This window comes from Sphaerodactylus townsendi, linkage group LG08, assembly GCF_021028975.2.
Source record: "Sphaerodactylus townsendi isolate TG3544 linkage group LG08, MPM_Stown_v2.3, whole genome shotgun sequence".
Classification (NCBI taxonomy): Eukaryota; Metazoa; Chordata; class Lepidosauria; order Squamata; family Sphaerodactylidae; genus Sphaerodactylus; species Sphaerodactylus townsendi.
In genome coordinates, this window is record NC_059432.1 from 37282697 (window position 1) to 37302286 (window position 19590).

Consider the following 19590-nt stretch of genomic DNA (forward strand, 5'->3'; position numbering starts at 1 on the left):
AACTTCTAAAACTATTGAATAAATAATAAAGGAGACAGAGGGCATCCTTGCCTGGTTCCTTTTTGTATTGCAAACAATATTTTGCAGTTCAAATTGCCATTAATCAGAATTTTTGTTTTTTTCAGTGCAGTAGATAGCCTTCAAAGCTTGTTGAAAATGGCCCTCAAATTCCATATATTGTAGTACTTTCCTCAGGAATGCTCACTTCACATTGTTGAATGCTTTTCTGTGTCCAAAAATATTATTGCTATTTGTTTTTCTGGGTGTTCTAAAAATTCTATGATGTCTAACACTATTCCGTTTGTGTAGGGGTGAGCCCGCGAACCCAGCAGAACCGTAGATAGCGCGCCTGGAATGCCGGTGCCAGCTGCGGCCTTCTGGGCGCACACGCTCCCCCACCCCCCGGTCCCCCGTGAGTCACAGGTCATGAGATGCCTGACTCACGGTCACCAGGTGTCCCAGACAAAGGGACAAAAGGGCTCTTGCCCCCAGGTGTGGATTAGACCCAGACACGGATGCTTCCTCCCGCACGTAGGCAACTCCATGATGTCATGTATCATATGATACCCTCCCGCTCTCCCACCTCCCAGTACGCCCCCATTGCCGCCCCTATTGTAAACCCTAATAAAAGGTGCCAGGGCCGAGCTCACAGTAGAGTTGCCAGATCCAAGGATCCCGTGCTTCCTGCTGCTGGCTCTCTCCACCGGATGATATCACCGCGTCTCGCCTCTTCCTTGCGACCCTGCGGGCACGACTTCATGCTGGTGCCGAAACCAGGGAATCTCCAACCTCCTCCCGCTTACCGTCGCCTGGGATAGGCCCCCTTGGTGCACAGATCGTCCGCTGGACCTGCACCGATTGTCCGCTGGATCTGCTCATCCTCGGACCCGCGTTCTAGGACCCTCTCTTGTCTGATGAACCACCGGTAAGTATGGGAGCTTGCCAAAGCACTGCTTATGACAAGCACATTAGCGAACTGAAAGCGCTGACGAAACGCGCCAGAGTCCCAGTAAAGAAAAGGGATCTGCGCAAACTGGTTGGGGAGATTGATAGGCAATGTTCATGGTACCCTGAGAGGGGGACATTGAATCTTAAGGACTGGGAAAACATCGGGCGCACTCTGCACAGAGAGCCTCACGCACCGATGTCACTGCTACTGATGTGGAGGCAATGTTATGTCGCCATCAGTCTGCAGGTCTGTGGTCTCTCTGCCATAGATGTCCCTCCTTTCGATCCTACAATTTCACCCCCGGAATATTCTCTATCCCCTAAACCGGACGCCTGTCCTCCTCCTGTCTCACTTGCCTCCTTGCCTCATTCAAACTCTCCCGCTCGCACTCTCGCTGCTCAGCCACCTCCTCCTCCTCCGCTCATGAGTGAGCCTTCCCTAGAGCAATCTGCTCCCAATGTCTGCCTTCCATTCGATCCTCCTGCCTCTGTGCCTTCACTTGAATCTAATCTAAGCTCAGCTGATCTGAATCTCACTGCCTGCTCTCCCTCTGCGTTTCTATTTCCCGCCCTGCTCGTCCCTTCTCTCTCTGAAGCCACCATGCCTCCGTCAGTGCCACAGAATGGCGCGCGTTTCAAAATCTCTGCAGAGTCTGCTCTGCGGCGGAAAGAAATGCTGACGGAAGAAGATGCCAACATTCTGGCACTTTGCTCAGTCCATCTCACTAACCAAGAGGACTGCCGTCTTGAAACCTCCACAGAATGCCCTATAACAAATCTGCAGGGTGAGGAGGCGCGGAAGGGGGAAAATGCTAGCCTCAGCGTCTTAAACCTGGAGTCTTCCACTAAGGAAAAACCCAGAAAGCCCCCTTGGGACCCAGGAGGGAATGCTCAGCACCTCAGCTCCTCCATGGAAAACCCAGATTGCATGGCCTCTAAGCATGTGCAATACCCTAAGCCCAAAGCTCCCAGTAACAGCAAAATCCTCAGTACCTCAAGAAGTACAGGATCCCAGCCTGCAAAGGAAACGCCCTGTGAGATCCAGAGGGTAAGTTTCCCAAATCCAGCTGTAGCCATCTTCAAAAAATCCAACATGTGCTTGCCTCTAAAGCCCAGTTTGAGCCGGTTCGGAATCAAGCTCACAGAGAACAAAGGCTTGCGCAATTCCCCCATCAACCCTCACATAACCCCTTCTCTTTCACAGCAGAACGAAGAGCTGCCGGCCCTTCCCCCCTAGGAAGGGGGAAGGACAAGAAGCCGGGACGTTTTAAACTCATGTTATTTCCTCCTAGATATGTCTCCAATTGTATGTTCAATAAAAAAGGGGGCCCCTAAGGTTCTCCCCCCCATGAGTGGGATTTTTCCCATTGCCTCTAAAGCTATACTCTTGTGCTTAAATCTAAAGTTCTCCTTGTGCTTCTCCTTGTGCTTAAATCTAGAGTTCTCCTCCTTCTGATTATGAGTGCCTATGCCTTGTAAGGTTCCACCCATTATAGTATCAGCTTTGAAAGGGACACAGTTCGTGTGCTCCCTAGAATACTGGTGGAATCTGCTTCAAGCCACCTCCATCTTAGTTTAAACCCTCAAAATTCTTCTTCAAGCTTTTTCTTGAGAACTTCTTCCTCTGCCCATCTGAGCCTACACTGCCACACTGGCATAGCACAGGTTTATATGTGAGACCAGAATTATTTCCGTGCTCCCACATTTTCTGCTGAGTGCCATCTGGCTAGTCACAGTACCTAGGGGTTCTCTCAGCCCCACCTATCTTACATAGTCTCCACTGTGAAGATAGGAAGCGAACTCAAATCAGCTAGAGTCTCCTCACAAGGGGGAAAGGTAAGGTTAACTTCCAAACCCTCCCCCCTCCCTTTTCTTCTGCATACCTTTTGTCTTCTCTCAAATGGGCTGATTCACCCCACCTCTAGACCTAGGGGTTGAAAAGGGTTTTTTGCAAACCCCTCTCAAGTTGCTCGTGCGGTCTAACTCAAGCCCAGGAATTTTCTCTCTGCATTTTTTTTCTTTCTAAATCCTCTCTATGTGTTGCTTCTGCTAGATATGATCATAACTGTGAATTGCTTAAGCTGCTTCTCAAAACCCACACCTTAGACGGCGATTGGGATTGTTTTGCAAACAAGCACCCGACCTGGGTGTGACCCTTCCTCATTCCCCTCCCCCAAGCTCTCCGGAGCCCTTCCTGTCTCCACCTTTGTGTTATGTGTTCTTAATGCCTTGAATGTTGCAAGCCGATCACTGGAATGGGCCGACCGCATCTTTAAGGAGATCTTGGCCAAACAAACTAAAGAAAGGGGAGTAGTGCCCCCCCTACCAACCCAATCAAGGTCTCATCCAGCAGACCACATCCAATTGCTCGCCCCCCACTCAGGGCTCAGGTTTTCCATTGTCATCTATGAGAACTAACTCCGCCAGTGCAAACCCCCTGGGGGAAAAGCGTTGCTTGTTCTTCTCTCCCATACAGGAGTCCAGCTTGCCATGCCCGGTCAGCCCCTGGAGTGGCATCAGATGGGAACCAACCCCATCCCAGGGGTGGAGCGGATCTCCCTAGAGGATCCAGCCCAGCAGCCCTATTGAGAAAGCCTGATTGCCCCCCAGCCAGAGCCGAGAGATGGGAAAGATCTCTCTGGAGCCAGCACACCAATTCCTTCCGCAGAGATCGCAGCCCTCATTGGGGCCCTCCCAGAAAGGAACATCAATCTGGGTCAGCTATAGCTCAGAGGTTGATGCCATGCGTCGCTGCTCCTCGTCTACAGTCGCCATTCTCTCTCCCTCTCTGCCGCCCCCTGGCTGAAGTTTGGAGTTGCAGCCAGGAACATTCCTGATAGGTTAACCTTTGGAACTCTCCGCTGTTTTCAGCCACTTGATTGCTATCGGAACATGCCTTCTCTCGCAGCCTTGCTTGCAGGAGTCACTGAACTTGCAATGCTAAAGACTATCAGTAGCTCTCCCTACGCTCTTGAGAAATCCATGGACTCTACCACCATTGCTCTGTAGCTTTGGTAGTCAAACAGCAAGAGCCATGCATTGGACAATTATGCAGCCACGGGCTGCCTCCCTTCCTTACATCCAGCTTATGTATCGTTTAGCTATGTTTATTGTATATGATGTAGCCTTCCTACAAACATGCATGTTTTGTAAATATTGTTGCTAGCACAATGTCTTATGCCTTGCCCCATTTATGCCCTTTGGAGCCAACCTCCAAAGGAATTATTGAGTACTGTGACCCAACTGACTGTTTAAGTTATGTTATTTGTCTTTGTTGCATCCCCGCCTATCTGTCTGCCGGAGCTCTCTGCTGCCGCCTCACTATCGTCCTGCCCCAGGCTCCGCCCAGGAAGCCCAGGCGCCGCAGCGGCTCCGCCCTCTCCCTCGACCCCCCTTGCCGGAGCGACGCGGTCGCTCTAGCCAAGGCAGAGTATGTTTCTCTCGCGACTTCCCTCGTGGGAGTCCCCGGACTTGTTTCCTGTAACGCCAAGATTATCGGCCGTCTGGCCTGCGCCCTTGCGAAGTCCATCAACTCCACCTCGACTGCTTTGGATGCTCTGGCCGAGCATCAAGAGCTTCGTCAAGCGACCTTAGACAATCATGCCGCTATTGATTATCTGTTGTTGCTGCATCACCAAGGGTGTGAGAATGTAACATGTGTTGTTTTATTCTTTCTGATATTGTATGCCTTGTTGTTGGATCCTGCCTTGTTCAATGTATGTCTATCTTTGCCTGTAATGTGTGCAAGAAACCCTTTGACTTCCCCCTGCGTAGAAACCAGGTTCTCATGTTGCACAAACAGCTCAGCCAACTTGACCGAGTTCCTGGGGAGGCGAGCGTCCCTCTAAATTGGCCCAGCTAAATTCGGTTTCCCTTCTAAAACGTTAGAAACGGGGAGATGTAGGGGTGAGCCCGCGAACCCAGCAGAACCGTAGATAGCGCGCCTGGAATGCCGGTGCCAGCTGCGGCCTTCTGGGCGCACACGCTCCCCCACCCCCCAGTCCCCCATGAGTCACAGGTCATGAGATGCCTGACTCACGGTCACCAGGTGTCCCAGACAAAGGGACAAAAGGGCTCTTGCCCCCAGGTGTGGATTAGACCCAGACACGGACGCTTCCTCCCGCACGTAGGCAACTCCATGATGTCATGTATCATATGATACCCTCCCGCTCTCCTGCTCTCCCGCCTCCCGGTACGCCCCCATTGCCGCCCCTATTGTAAACCCTAATAAAAGGTGCCAGGGCCGAGCACACAGCAGAGTTGCCAGATCCAAGGATCCCGCGCTTCCTGCTGCTGGCTCTCTCCACCGGATGATATCACCGCGTCTCGCCTCTTCCTTGCGACCCTGCGGGCACGACTTCAGTTTGCTTTTTTCTTTAGTTTTCTTTAGTTTGCCTTTTTGGTAAAAACTTCATGAATGTATTCTTGTAGGACCCTTTTAAAGTGATTTGCTAAGATAGCTGCAAATATTTTATCGTACGTGTTTAACAGAGAATTGGGTTGATGTTTTTCATTTCAGTGTTTTAGTGAAATATTTTCTTTCTCCTATTATGGGAACAGAAAATAGCCTGAATATTATATTTGATATAAAAGAATAAGGGATCTATATAAACTGAAAATCAAGGAGTCTCTCTCTCAGTTGTAAAAAGTAAAATGTAACTAAGTCAGCAAACATACAAAGTAGGAAGATCTTATCATATCACTAAGGAATTTATAACATCCTGGACTAAGGACTTAAAACAGCATCTCTCAGAGTCCAAAATACATTTTCAGCTAGATAGATAAACTTAGTTAATAAATACAGATGTCAGATACAAATGTTTAAAGGTTAGAAGCAGGTAAAATCTAATGATATAATTAAAATGTGTTTTTCTATATTTTAATGAACTCTGAAATGATAGTGAAATATAAGAAAAGTATATATAACATGTATTCTATTTAAATCAATATATGAATTCTTATAATCATTTTAACTGTTTTTAGTGAATAAGGTGTATGTGAAATCATTTAATCTTGGAAGAGGTTACTTTGGACCTAGCCCTCTTCAGGAATGTTTGAAACTGGTTAACTTGATTGAAAGGTTGAAAATAATAATGAAGGCCAACAACCAGCTAAAGATCTGGCAGCTATGAAATTTACAATAATAATAATAATAACCTTTATTAGGCATTGAGAGAATAAAAGAAAGAAAACAAGCATTGGCAGGAAGGGGGTTGATTTAAAAGGAAAATCTGGGGAAATTTAAGGGGTACCTGCTGTCAGGGGTGCAATTATTAAGATAGCAGCACCAAAATGTCAGAGTATCTTCATGAGACCCTACTGATGATACCACCCAGGTTTGGTGAAGTTTGGTTCAGTTTTTCTCTATGTTGGCACATTTGTCTGTTTCCTATTTTGGTCCTTTTAGATCTTGCCCGTTTTGATGATGTTATTCTTGTTTATCATGCTGACTCTATCCTCTTGCTCTCTATTGCTACTCTGTTACTACACCACCTCTTTTCTCTTTCTTAAAGTGACACGTGTCCTTTCCTGCTCTGTTCTTTTTCTTTCTCTCTCCATTCCTCTGCAGGTGTCCCCTTGAACTCTCCTCATCTCTACATTAAGTTTCATTATGAGCCCATTTCATCAGACCATTCCCCTTTAGAAGTCTTTTTTTCCTACCTGTTACAGCCTGGTTCACAGGATGATGTCTCAGTAAGGTAGTATAAAGTTCTTACTGTTCACTGTTTAGTGAGGTTTCTCTCCACAAGGAAAGACACACCCTACCTCCTTTGGTCCCAACCCGGAAGTTTTCATTTACGCTGTTCAATATAGCATTACCTGGATGGTACAATTAGTGGGCACTTGGTAGGAAGTCAGTGGAAATTCCAAATACCCTCAAGATGGATGAACGTGAAGGATAAGTACTATAGAAGCTTTGCTAACCTCACACCTATACATATGATCTCAGGAAGAGGGCAATCCTCAGTGCTTTCCCATAGCAACTATTGAGTTATAAAGGACAGTTTCAAAATCCTAATTTGAGTAGGCATATATTGATGGCTTATCTGTTATGGCTTCCTTTCCATTAATGGAATTCCATTCCATTATTTCCCTGTGTCCTAGACAGCTAGACTTTTCCATTTCCCTAATTTAAAAAGATGCCTCAAGGTGGTGTCTTTTGAAACAGTAGTTGAGGTGTGCTACAGCTACTAGATAATACTGATAGTGGCTAATGTGCAATTAAATGTGCACGAACATTTGATCCCAGGCTTATGTACCCTCCTTTTGCTCATCCAACTCCTTTCTCATGTAGAGAATCATAAAACTAACAATGTATGCAAGTGTGTGGTTACTTGGAACTGAATATTAGTATGAGAGATGAATGCAGCCAGTATGTACTCTTAAATTTTTAAGTGCACATCCCAAATCTTAAGGACCTAGAAATACAGAGTTGTAATACATCTCTGTGTTAGAGGAAGGACAGATTGAGGGCAACACTCTGTACAGTTTTGGAATATTTTCTGTCTCAGGAGATATGTGTATTGCTGCTTCATTATCTTTTCATTAGGCTCATTCCTATCATTCCTAGAATTGTGTTTTTCAAGTTTTTCTGTATTGCTTATTTGATGAAAAAGGAAGGCAATATGTATTTTCCTCCTTGATAATCTCAAACTGGAAAAGTTCTGACTTGAGGTTCATTCATTCTGATCATTATATGGAAGAAAAAGAAGAGTTTGGTGTTTATCCCCCACCTTTCTTTCCTGTAAGGAGACTCAAGGTAGCTTACAAAGTCTTTTCCTTTCCTGTCTCCACAACAGACACCTTGTGAGATAAGTAGGGCTGAGAAAGTTCTGAAGAACTGTGACTACCCCAAGGTCACCTAGCAGGAATTTAGGCAAAGGGAAACAAATATGTTTCATTAGATATGCGTTCGCAGCTCATGTGGAGGAGTGGGAATCAAACCCAGTTCTCCAGAGTTCACCTGCTCCTAACCACTAAACCAGGGGTCGGCAACCTTTACCACCCAAAGAGCCATTTGGAACCCCGATATGCCCACTAGATCTACCGAGCTGGAGAGGTGGCTCCACACAGAGTCGCCTCTGGTTTGGCCCCTCCACTCACCTTTCCTTCCAGCGGTGGGAGGCGCAGGTGCCAGGCAGGGAAACCCCCTTCTGCCCGATGGAGCAGGGAGCTGCCTGCTCTGTGGGGCAGAGGGGGAATGGGGTCTGCGGTCTGCTCAGCGTCGCCGCCTCTCACACTGCGGGAGGCGCCAGGCAGGAAAACCCCCTCTGCCCGATGGAGCAGACAGCCACCTACTCCATGGGGCAGAGGGGGGGATGGCATCTGCAGCCTGCCCAGTGCCGCTGCCTCTGGCGCTGCAGGAGGCAGCTGCCTGCTTTATGGGGCAGAGGGGGGATGGCAGAGGGGGGATGGCAGCTGCTCTGGAGGGACACGGCCACGCTACCCTCCAACCTCCAGGGGTCATAGGGCAGTGTGGGCATGTCCCTCCAACCCTCCAGAGCAGCGCTGGAAGGAGAGGTGAGTGGAGGGGATGTGAAAAGCAGTGCCCTCTGGTTCGGCCCCTCCACTCACCAAATCCAAATCCAAAAACCTTTATTAGGCATAAAACCAGTGCCAAGAATTTCAAATACAATAAAAAGATCATTATTGCTCAACTTGCAGTACACCGAGCAAAAACATAGCAACAGCTTCAGATATTTCCACACTAGAGCTATTTAGAAGCTTAGCCATTTTTGTTTTATCAGAGAGGAGCATAAATCCTGTTGGTAACACAGTTCTCAAATTGGTTCTGATGTTGTTGTACTTTGAACAATGGAGCAGAATATGAGAAAGTGTTACAGTTGTATCAGGACAGAATTGACAGCGACGCTCATCTTGTGGAATACCACTCACCTTTCCTTCCAGCGCTGCTCTGAAGGGCTGGAGGGACATGCCCATGCTACCTTCCGACCTCCAGGCCACGTGGAGTTGCAGTATAAGGCTGAAAGAGCCACATGCAGCTCCAGAGCCGCATGTTGCAGACCTCTGACACCATGCTGGCTCAAATGTGTGGAATGTATTTACACCGCAAGCATATCCATGCATGCATGAACATCACCAATGTCCTGTGTTCTGATTGACTGTTGTTTTGGGGCGGCAGCTTGAATGAACATCTTCGCCCTACCTTTTGAATTGCTGGTGCCCACCTTTTCACCTGCTTTACACATCACATTCTCACTCATGTTCTCATATTTTTGTGGAAAAAAGAGAGACTCCCCCCCCGATATGCCCACTAACATTCATGCCAAAGTGCACTTCTCCCTAGCTATGCACTCCAAGCATCCAGTACATGTACAGAAAAGAAAATGGAGACATTTTGGGACTCCACCCCTGATTAACTCAGGCGAAATGGCACCCGGTCGATACCATGAGCAGAAAATGTGCTTGGGGAAATGTTTCAGGAAGGGTGGGCTGCAATGGTCGGTGGCTCAGTGGAGTTGAAAACTGACATGACGTCAGGTGTGGAGATCAGGGTGGCAGGGCAGGGAGATCAGGCAGCTGGGTAGGAAAAATAAACTGGTTCTGCTCCTGTGGTGTCTGCATGGCAGTGGGTTCACCATGGGATTTTTGAAAAGAATTGCCAAATTGGCAATTTTTGAAAATCCCGGGGTGAGGGAAATATCACGTGGCAAACCTGCTTTAGCAAACAGTGCAAACTACTTAACCAAACCAGAGTCGATTCCCCACCCACCATTAGATACACACTCCTCACAGCAAATACCCCGGGGTCCTGCAGCACTCCCCACTACACCAGCAGTGACAACACAGCGACAACGCAGTCACTCCGATTCTGCCACTCCTCCCACCTCTCAGCCTGTGTCATTTTGGATCCTGGTTGGAAGTACACCTTTTTGAAACCGCGTACCGAACACGGAGCAGGGGTCCCCTCTACTTTCACTTTTGAAGTGGGGAATCGACCCAGGATATTTCCCTTGCTCAACCTGGAATATTTGGACTGTGCAGAAACAACCATAGAACAGCTGTGATAAAAGATTAAATATATCTCCTTCTTTTCTACCCACACTGTCTATGTTTACTTAGTGGAACTGTTGACTGAACACATAAAGCACATCAGAAAATACAGTGCAAACAGATCTAAGATTTTGTATGATTGAATTATCACTTCAGGTTATTACATATGATAACATAATGCATTGTGATAGCTACTTTACACCAATACAGAATTTAAAATATTTGTAGTGTCAGTTTATAGAGCCAGTTTGCAGGAGTAAATGAGGGGCGGAGGGGTGTGTGTGTTCAAATTCTTCTAAAGATCATAATGTAAGAGGAAGAAAACAATAGTATGGTGGCAGAGATATTTTTTTGTGCCCAAACCCTTACACTACCACCTCCCTGTTAGAGTTGCAGCTTCTCTCTCTCTCTCTCTTCCTTCCCCTTTTCTCTTGCTGGCATGGATTGTCTCTCTCTCTTCCTGTCTACTCCCTCTCATTCCCCCCACTTGCTCCTCTACTTTTTCATTACCGGCATGTTGTTCATTGGTCATTCATTATGCTATCATTGAAAGGCTTGGTACATTCAAATGAGCCTAGCTTGAGTCTGGGATTGAACAAACACTGTCAGGCCCCTGAGTATAGCTTGTCAATTGCTACTAACAAGAGTGGTCTAGAGGAACACATTAGATTTTCCTTGGAATTTTGACAATAAAAGTTTCTCTCAGTTTACTCGAGGAACTAAAATTGCTTACAGTATCTGGATGTCATTGTACAATGCTTTGGTACTTTGTATCTTAGATGATGACCTCACTTGGTGCCTTTTTAGTCCAAACAATAGCTGTAGCAAGGAAAAGCATGTATTTAGATGCTGTTTTATTCAGGTATTTTTAAAAATATCTTTTGTTGGAAATGAGTGTTTTGGAAGCTTTGCAGCAATTTTGCTCAGTAAACACTTGAGCTGATGGCTTGCATACTCTCTCACGTAAAACAAATCCTGGTGGGATTAGGTGTTTCTGTCAAGGGCAGAGGCTGAAGAGAGCCTTTGGATATGTTTCATGCCCTCAGTTCTGCCTCTGGTAAATCACTCCACTCTGCAGATCAGGATTTTCCCATGAGGCAAACCAATCCACTCTATTGCTTAAGCCCCAGAAAAGAGTTTCAGTCTATAGATATCTTCTCAGAGGTATTTAGCAGAAGTCAGTACTCTGGCTCATCTTCCAAAGCTCTTTGCAAGACTAAGATGAATAATGTGTTAATGATCACCTACTTATTTTTTAAAATTGTATTCCACACTTTCTCTCAAGGAGACTCAAGATGTCTCTCAAAAACTCCACAACAATGAAATAATACCCCAGGCAAATTTTACATACAATCTTCCAGGATCCTAGCCACATAAATGTATTTATTTATTGGTTTGTTTATTTAATTTATGTAACATGTTACCCACTTTTCTCCTTTATGGGGACTCAAAGAAGCTTTCAAACAACTGTAATTATGTTGTTAAATGACAGTTTAAACAAACAGTCTATAATTTCCATTAAAAAAAAACTCGCAAGCTGCATCCCAACCATAATATAAATCTTGTGGGGTGGCTCAAGTAATGGTCAGAGGTTACAAGCTTTGGTGAGTAATTAACAATTACCGTACTTGGCAAGTAATCAGAAGTTACTTAAAGAAAAACCCAACTAGAAAGCTCTGTTTTTAATTGGTTCCAAAAAATTAGGAAAAAGGATGACTTCACCTTTTCTGGGAAGCCATAAGGCTAATCTTGCATGATTTAAAAGGCCTAGCAATATGTGCACAAAATTTTCCTGAAAGGTTATATGCACTTTCATTCATATACACATTTCCAGGTTACCAAGCTGTGTCAATTAAGAATGTGCACCATTTTTTTTTGTGTTTTTCAAATTTGGGTTGAATAGACCCAAAATTTTCGTAAAATCTGAAAAAAAGCCAAATCCTCATTCTGATACGGCTTTTTCCCAAGCTTAAAAAAAAATATCTGAGAATATTTTGGGGCCTATGAACCTCTTTGGGAAATCTTTGTGGGCTCTGGGTAATGGACAAAGTGCCCCAAGGTGTACTTAGGGTGGGGCAAGTCAAGGCTCATGTTTTGGGTGTTGCTCAGTGGGGGCTCCAGGCAGCCTTTTACCCCACTTCAGAAGCCACCCCCACTTCCAAACTCCATGTGGAGTTCAGGCATAAAAGTGTAGTTCAAACCTGAGCCCAGTTCAGCATTCAGCTGCGTGCCCTGCCCCCGAATTTCATGTGGAGTTCAAAACTGGGCTTGGCCAGGTCTAACTTTAAACTGTGAGCTCTGCCTTGAAGCCCACAGTTTAAAACTGGCCCTGGCCAGATAGAGGTCAGTCTTAAACTTCAGGTTCAGCCTGGCTGTATCCAGTTGTGTACTACTGGCTCTGCGCCCGAAGTTACATGGACTTTGGAGGCAGAGCCAACAATATAAAGCTGGACCCAGCCAGGGAAGAGTTAAAGGCTGGGCTCAGCCTGGCTGGGTCCAGCTTTAAATTGCAGACTTCAGAGCTGGAGCCTGGCCAAGCCTAGCTTTGAACTGTGCCCTGGGGGCCATCTTCAGTAGATATGCCCTTGAAGAGCAGTCACGTAACTGAAACACTGAGGTAAATTCTTGGGTCCACAATATAGTAAGTAATACACGGATGCAAAGAGAGATTATTTAGGCTATACCAGTTTTGAATTATCATATTGTCCACCCATCCAGTCTTCCTCAGTTAGAGACCTGACATGTATTTAATTTGGATTAAGGCTAGAGCAGCTACACCTGGGAGGTATTCCCCCTCCCATTGTTGGGTGCATGTTTGAACTATCCTACAGGTTTCTTTATACCTGAAGAAATTGCTGTAAAGCTGGCATTGGATGGGGAGAACTGTGTTCTTTCTGTCTTTTTCTTGAGCGGAAAAGTGCAGGGAACCTGATGTTATCAGAGCTAAGCATATTTGGGGGTATGTGAGTGGAAAGGGGCTAAGCTTCATTTCTACTGAAATTTTCCCCCAGGATTGTCTCTGCCTCTTTTTCTCCATCTGTATTCTCTCACAGAGTAGGAAAAAGGAAAAGAAATGGGGGTGATCACCTTACTCGGCATCTAGCGTGACAGTTCATTTCTGGCCATTTCAGTGCATTTTAAATATTGTTCAAGTGAGGTGTGAATGCAGTTAATTCTGTTTGCAGTCGGCTCCAGATTCAGTGAACTTCACATTGGAGTGGATAATAATATAATTCACAGGCATTCTTTAATTTTCTTCATCATAAGCAAGCTGATACAAGGAGTTGCTGCTGATTAGTTTGATTCTTCTAAGCTAGACTCATGGTAGCGAGCAATTATCTCCCCTGTTCAAATGCCCATCTGCGTGATCTCCTGCAGTGTCTCAGCGGATATTGGTGATGATATGCAAACAAGGTTCACAAAGCAATAACAGGAAGGGCGGGGGGAGAGGTTAAAGCAAAGCAAGCAAGAGTAAAACACAGAATTGAAGAGCTGCTTGTGAGCAGCAAATCTGAATGATCTATCTCCTTGCTGCGTAAGAGGAGGCTGCCAGGTTCCCATGGGGCACAATGAAGTTATCACCTTTGGTTCTTTCTATCATTTTCCCTTAAGGTCACACATCATCATTTTTCCTACACAAGGGCTATCCACTTGACAACTCTGGACTTCTAAATTATATGGGCATATTTTTAGAAAGCCTGCCATTGCACAAAACCAAAATGTTAATGGCATTGCAAAGTCAAATTAAATTTTAATGGCCTCAGTTTAATTTTTCTTTTAGCTTGTTCACATCCTTTAAATAGCATTTAATGTGATCCAGTCGACTTTAATACCAGGGGCTAACCTGAGTAGCCTTTTCAATTAGCCTTTTCAGGTGAAGCAAATCTGATACATTTTAAATAAATAAAGATTACTTTTATTATTGGTTAAATGCTGATATCGTGGCTCATTTAACCCATTTACTACAAAGCAATGTCACAAGAACATCCTTTTTGTGTGTGGCAAGAATATCCCAGTTTAAGTACAATGTTATCTAGGTAGGAAAAAATCTCAGCATTTGTTGAGTGTGTAAAGGAAACCACACGCTCAGTAACATTAAAGGACAACCACTTGAAGCACGTTAATGGATAAATAAGCAGCCTGTGAGTTTGTGATTAATTTTATTTTTGGTGCTTAGCAAATTGAGTTATTTGAAAGCAAGGTCTGGACTTTCTCTGTGATCCTGAAATCCATTTATTCTATTTATTGCATATTTATTCTATGTATTGGATAGCAAGTTCCCCCCAAACACTTAATGATTGGTTCCCCACCCTGGGACATAGACAATATACCACACTAAACTTTCCCTTCTCACTAGCCAGTGGTGGCGAACCTATGGCACTCCAGATGTTCATGGACTACAATTCCCATCAGCCCCATCAGCATGGCCAATTGTTGACATGCTGACATGGCCAATTGGCCATGCTGACAGGGGATGATGGGAATTGTAGTCCATGAACATCTGGAGTGCCATAGGTTCGCCACCACGGCACTAGACCCAGTGAGAAACAGACTTTTCTCTGTGATACAGCTCTGAAGATGCCAGCCACAGATGCAGGCGAACTGTTAGGAACAAGATCCACCAGACCACAGCCACACAGCCCGGAAAACTGTAGCGTAGTTTAACTGAACATCACCATGTTGCAGCACTTTAAGACCAGTAAGCTTATAAAGCTTGCACCAGAAGGTTTAGACTGCAATAGCACCATCTTTGATGTGCCCTTGTCATGTTTTCTTCTCCCTATGGCAGATGTTCGCAACTGTATCCAGAAAGTGGAGGTTCTTGCTGACAAAAACCCTCCCCCATCATTCTCATCAGAATTAGATTAAAAAAAAATAGGAGCTTGACTATCAAAACAACAAACTTATTTTGGTCCTGGGTTTCTCTCTTCTTTTCTCACTCAAGGATACTACTCTGCTACACAAGCTGTATTTTAATTGTTGTTGTCACTTGACTAAATTGACTTCTTGCCTTATAGGAATCTATGCTCTTGGTTCACTTTCCTTCTGATATCCTCCTGTCCTTTCCCTTTTTCCTTCTCTTTATTCTTTTTCCTTTCCCCCTTTCTTTTGCTGCCCCCCCCCCCTTAATTTTTATCTTTTCACTACTTTATTTTTTGGGGCCATGAGGTCTCATAGGTTGGTTATCCCCATTTATCTGTTTACCATCATTAAACCAATCCTCACCCATAAGTGGTACTCCACCTATAAAATGGTTACGTAGCACAGTAAATCATAATCTGGGATTTTATAATAGTATATTGAATTATGTTTTGAGTGTATGTAGTGTTTATATTATATGTATAATTATTAGCAGACTCTCTGGGCCAACTTTGCCAGAAAAAGTGTGGGATAGAAATCAAATCAAATCAAATCAATAATATAAATGTTGATAATCTCATATAATGACTTCTGCTTATGTACTTACAACTGGTCTAAATGTTCTTCTAATACTACAGTCCTATTTTTAAATAAAATAAATACAAACATGCAGTTGGAGAGAGCATGAACTTGAAGGCAATCAATTTACTTGGATTTTGATCCTGCTTTAACTGGAAGACCCAGTATTAATTACAACAAAGGGAACACCAAATATTCATTTTTGTCCCACTGCCTCAGGAAGATAGGGGAAAGGTATGCATTGGACAGGCAACTAAAATTCCTGTTGCAGAGATGATACAATAAGTATTCCTTTCCTGGGACAGTAGTGCAAGCGGAGTTATATCTTGTCCCCTCTTGGTCTACCTGGTCTTCTTCCTCCTCACTCTATGTGTCCCTCAGGAAGCATGGGTTATGTGACTAGGCACTTCTTGTAATATCTTGCAAGAGTAGGAAGGAACAGTACTGATGTGGTTCCCATACCACCTAAGTAACAAGAGCCCCATTCCAAGTTCATCTGACAAAAGAGAAAGTGTAATTTGAATTCTATTTAATTCAGGAGGAAGGAAAGCTAAGTGTTCAGTAGGGGAAGACCAGAAACAATCAACTATGCTCATTCTGTCAAAGACATATATTCTCCCAAATGTTCTGCTCTAGCTGAAACTCTCTTGCCCTCAGGCACTATTAGGATGTGTTAATGTACTGTAGTGGTAATTTGGTGGGTTTGCAACCTCAGTACATGCCAACTGTCGTAAAACTGAGTTATCAAGTTGATTTTAGGTGCTAGGACTCCTGTTTCTACTGCTTAGCTTTCGCTGTTTATGAGTTCTGATCATTTATGAGCAGGATTCTACAATTCAGATGTTGTGAGAATATCCGGCCCATGTAAAAACATTTGTACTAAAGAAAAATTGCACAAGTGATTTGCCTGATGTTAATGTGAGTGGAGGTAAATTTTGAATAAAACGTGTTTTAAAATTCGTATGAAGTGTACAAAGTAGTTCTTTAGGAACAAACCTCAAGGAAAGTTTTAACAGTTGAGAATGGTGTACAACTGATATATAAGTTTTAGCACAGATATATAACTGCAGATGGATTTCACACAACTGTGAAAATGTACACCACAGAAGAGGACTAAAACTTAAACCGTTTAAGTGATATATGATGTTCACTAGAAAGCATAAATCCAAACGGATTTAGACAACCTTTGGTCCAGCACGGAGGCCCCTTGGGCACAAGCAAAATAATTCCTGGAAGTAGGGGTGGGTAGCGTGGTGGCCAAGTTTGCAGATGATACCAAATTATGTAGGGTGGTGAGAACCACATAGGATTGCAAAGAGCTCCAAGCGGACCTTGATAAATTAGGTGAGTGGGCTCAGAAATGGCAAATGCAGTTCAATGTAGCAAAATGCAAAGTGATGCACATAGGGGCAAAAAATCCAAACTTCACATACACGCTACAGGGGTCAGTGCTATCAGTCACAGACCAGGAAAGGGATTTAGGCGTCTTAGTTGATAGTTCCATGGGAATGTCAACTCAATGCATGGCAGCTGTAAAAAAGGCAAACTCTATGCTGGGATCATTAGAAAAGGAATTGATAATAAACTGCCAAGATTGTCATGCCCATATATAAAGCAGTGAGATGGGGCAGCACTTGGAGTACTGTGTCCAGTTCTGGTCGCCGCATCTCAAAAGGATATTGAGGAGATAGAAAAAGTGCAGAGAAGGGCAACAAGGATGATTGAGGGACTGGAGCACCTTCCCTATGAGGAGATGCTGCAGCGTTTGGGACTCTTTAGTTTGGAGAGGAGGCGGCTGAGGGGGGATATGATTGAAGTCTACAAAATTATGCATGGGGTAGAAAATGTTGACAGAGAGAAATTTTTCTCTCTTTCTCACAATACTAGAACCAGGGGGCATTCATTGAAAATGCTGGGGGGAAGAATTAGGACTAATAAAAGGAAACACTTCTTCATAGCGTGTGATTGGTGTTTGGAATATGCTGCCACAGGAGGTGGTGATGGCCACTAACCTGGATAGCTTTAAAAGGGGCTTGGACAGATTTATGGAGGAGAAGTCGATTTATGGCTACCAATCTTGATCCTCTTTGATCTGAGATTGCAAATGCCTTAACAGACCAGGTGATCGGGAGCAACAGCCGCAGAAGGCCATTGCGTTCACATCCTACATGTGAGCTCCCAAAGGCACCTGGTGGGCCACTGCGAGTAGCAGAGAGCTGGACTAGATGGACTTTGGTCTGATCCAGCTGGCTTGTTCTTATGTTCTTATGTTCTTAATGCACTTGCAATCCTATTTCACAATTGTTTGCAAGTGGATTTTGCTATTCCGCACGGTAAAATCCAGCTCTAAAATGAATTAAAAGGGGATTGCATTATTCTGCATAAGCAGAAGGGGCCTGAGAGGTGGTACAGCATGGTAGCTGAAAGAATGACTCCTGGATTTTAGAATCTCATCTCATGAGGTGGCCTTTACCAAGCCAGTTTCTCTAGGGCCCCTTCTGCACATGCAGAATAATGCACTTTCAATCCACTTTCAATGTACTTTGCAGCTGGATTTTACTGTGCAAAATAACAAAATCCACTTGCAAACAATTGTGAAAGTGCATTGAAAGTGCATTATTCTGCATGTGCGGAATGAGCCTAGGTCTCAGTTTGCCACTGTGGGGATAATAATACTAGCTTATCTTAAAAGTTCTATACCATATAATGTACTTGTGTGAAAAGATTTGAAGATTGAAAATGCTATAGGATGGTTTGGATCTTACAGAGCAGTTCTTTGCACTGGTAGGGATTTTTTTTTGCCCTCTCCCATTGCAGACTTTTGTCTCACCTCCCCCAAGCTGTTCCTGACAGGGTTGCAAGATCCTTCCTGGCTGCTGATAGGGGGTTGGGGGGCAGGGGGTAGGATTGCTAGCTCCATGTTGAAAAACTCCTAAAGATTTGGGTATGGACGTTGGGGAGGACAGGGGCCTCAGTGGGGCACAGTGCCCCACTGTCCACCCTCCAAAGCATCCATTTTCTCTGAGGGAACTGATTTTTGTAGTCTGTAGATGAGCTGTAATTCAGAGGGATTCCCAGGTCTATCCTGGAGGTTGGCATCCATAGTTCCTGGGCTTCCCCTTTTCTACCAGGATAAGCATTTGTGGGGGCATTTTTGGTTACAAGAGAAACAGCAAGCAGGGAAGTCCTGCCCGGGGATGTGGAAATATTTTACATGCCTGGAAATTTCCAATTTATCCATAACCCAGTGAGAAATATTATTATTAAAGCTTCTATTGATATTCAAGTACTTACATTTATAATATGTTCACCCTGGGCTGCTCAGTGACCTTAGTTCTCATAGCAACATAAGCAGGACCAGAAGAAAAGGAGGCTGCAGCATCCTGTCTATGGCTTAATGCTTGCACATCTGAGGCTAACTCAGGAGTAATGTCTTTACACAAATATCCCAATTTTTAAGCAGGTCTAATTTATCTGCCAAACTAGAAAAGTTAATTGGAGAAAAGTTCCTGCCAGATACATTGATTGTCAGACATTACTAAGTCTTTACTCTTTGAGGGACTCTGTGTAACAACCTCCTACACTCCTGAGGAGGTAGCCAAAGGACAAATGTCTGGAGCTTTTTCTGAAGAGCTAGAAGGCATAACTTCAGTTCCAGAATTCATTTCCAATGGAGTAAATCTGTTTGAGAGTGTTAAACCATAAAGTAGTTTCTCCATCACAGAACTATTAGTTAAAAACTGATCAATCTTAGTTTGTTTACATGACTTCTGACTGAGAGAGGACAGGGGGGGAAATTGCCGTTTCCTCACATTCTTCATCATGAATGATAGCCGTAAAACAATAAAATGAGATAAGATAAAAATTCATTCACCCAGTGGCGATGCCGAAGCTAAACAGGGAGCAGACGAGGACCCAAGACTAAAAACAGTGCCGACAGCTAATTAAGTAAGTACAGATAGCAGAGGAGTCTTTAAGCAGCAAAGAATTCAAAAGAACAGCTAAAAAGCTCAAAATTGGCTCCTTAGCTCAGCTTATCATGCTAAAAATAGAGTTTCAACATTCAAGATGAAGTCTCTCTGGATATACTAAATGGTCAATCTATTGTCAGGCACTTTGCAGGGGTGCACATTTGTTGCACACCTCTTCCTGTGGAGCCTTTCTTTCTTTCTTTCTTTCTTTCTTTCT

General features: G+C 44.3%; 1 protein-coding gene across 1 annotated transcript in view; it reads left to right on the forward strand.

Moving 5' to 3' along the window:
• The window catches only part of DNTT (DNA nucleotidylexotransferase), a 165257-nt gene that overhangs the window by 66152 nt on the left and 79515 nt on the right, over nucleotides 1-19590 (forward strand). The gene's annotated exons all lie outside the window — the stretch shown is intronic.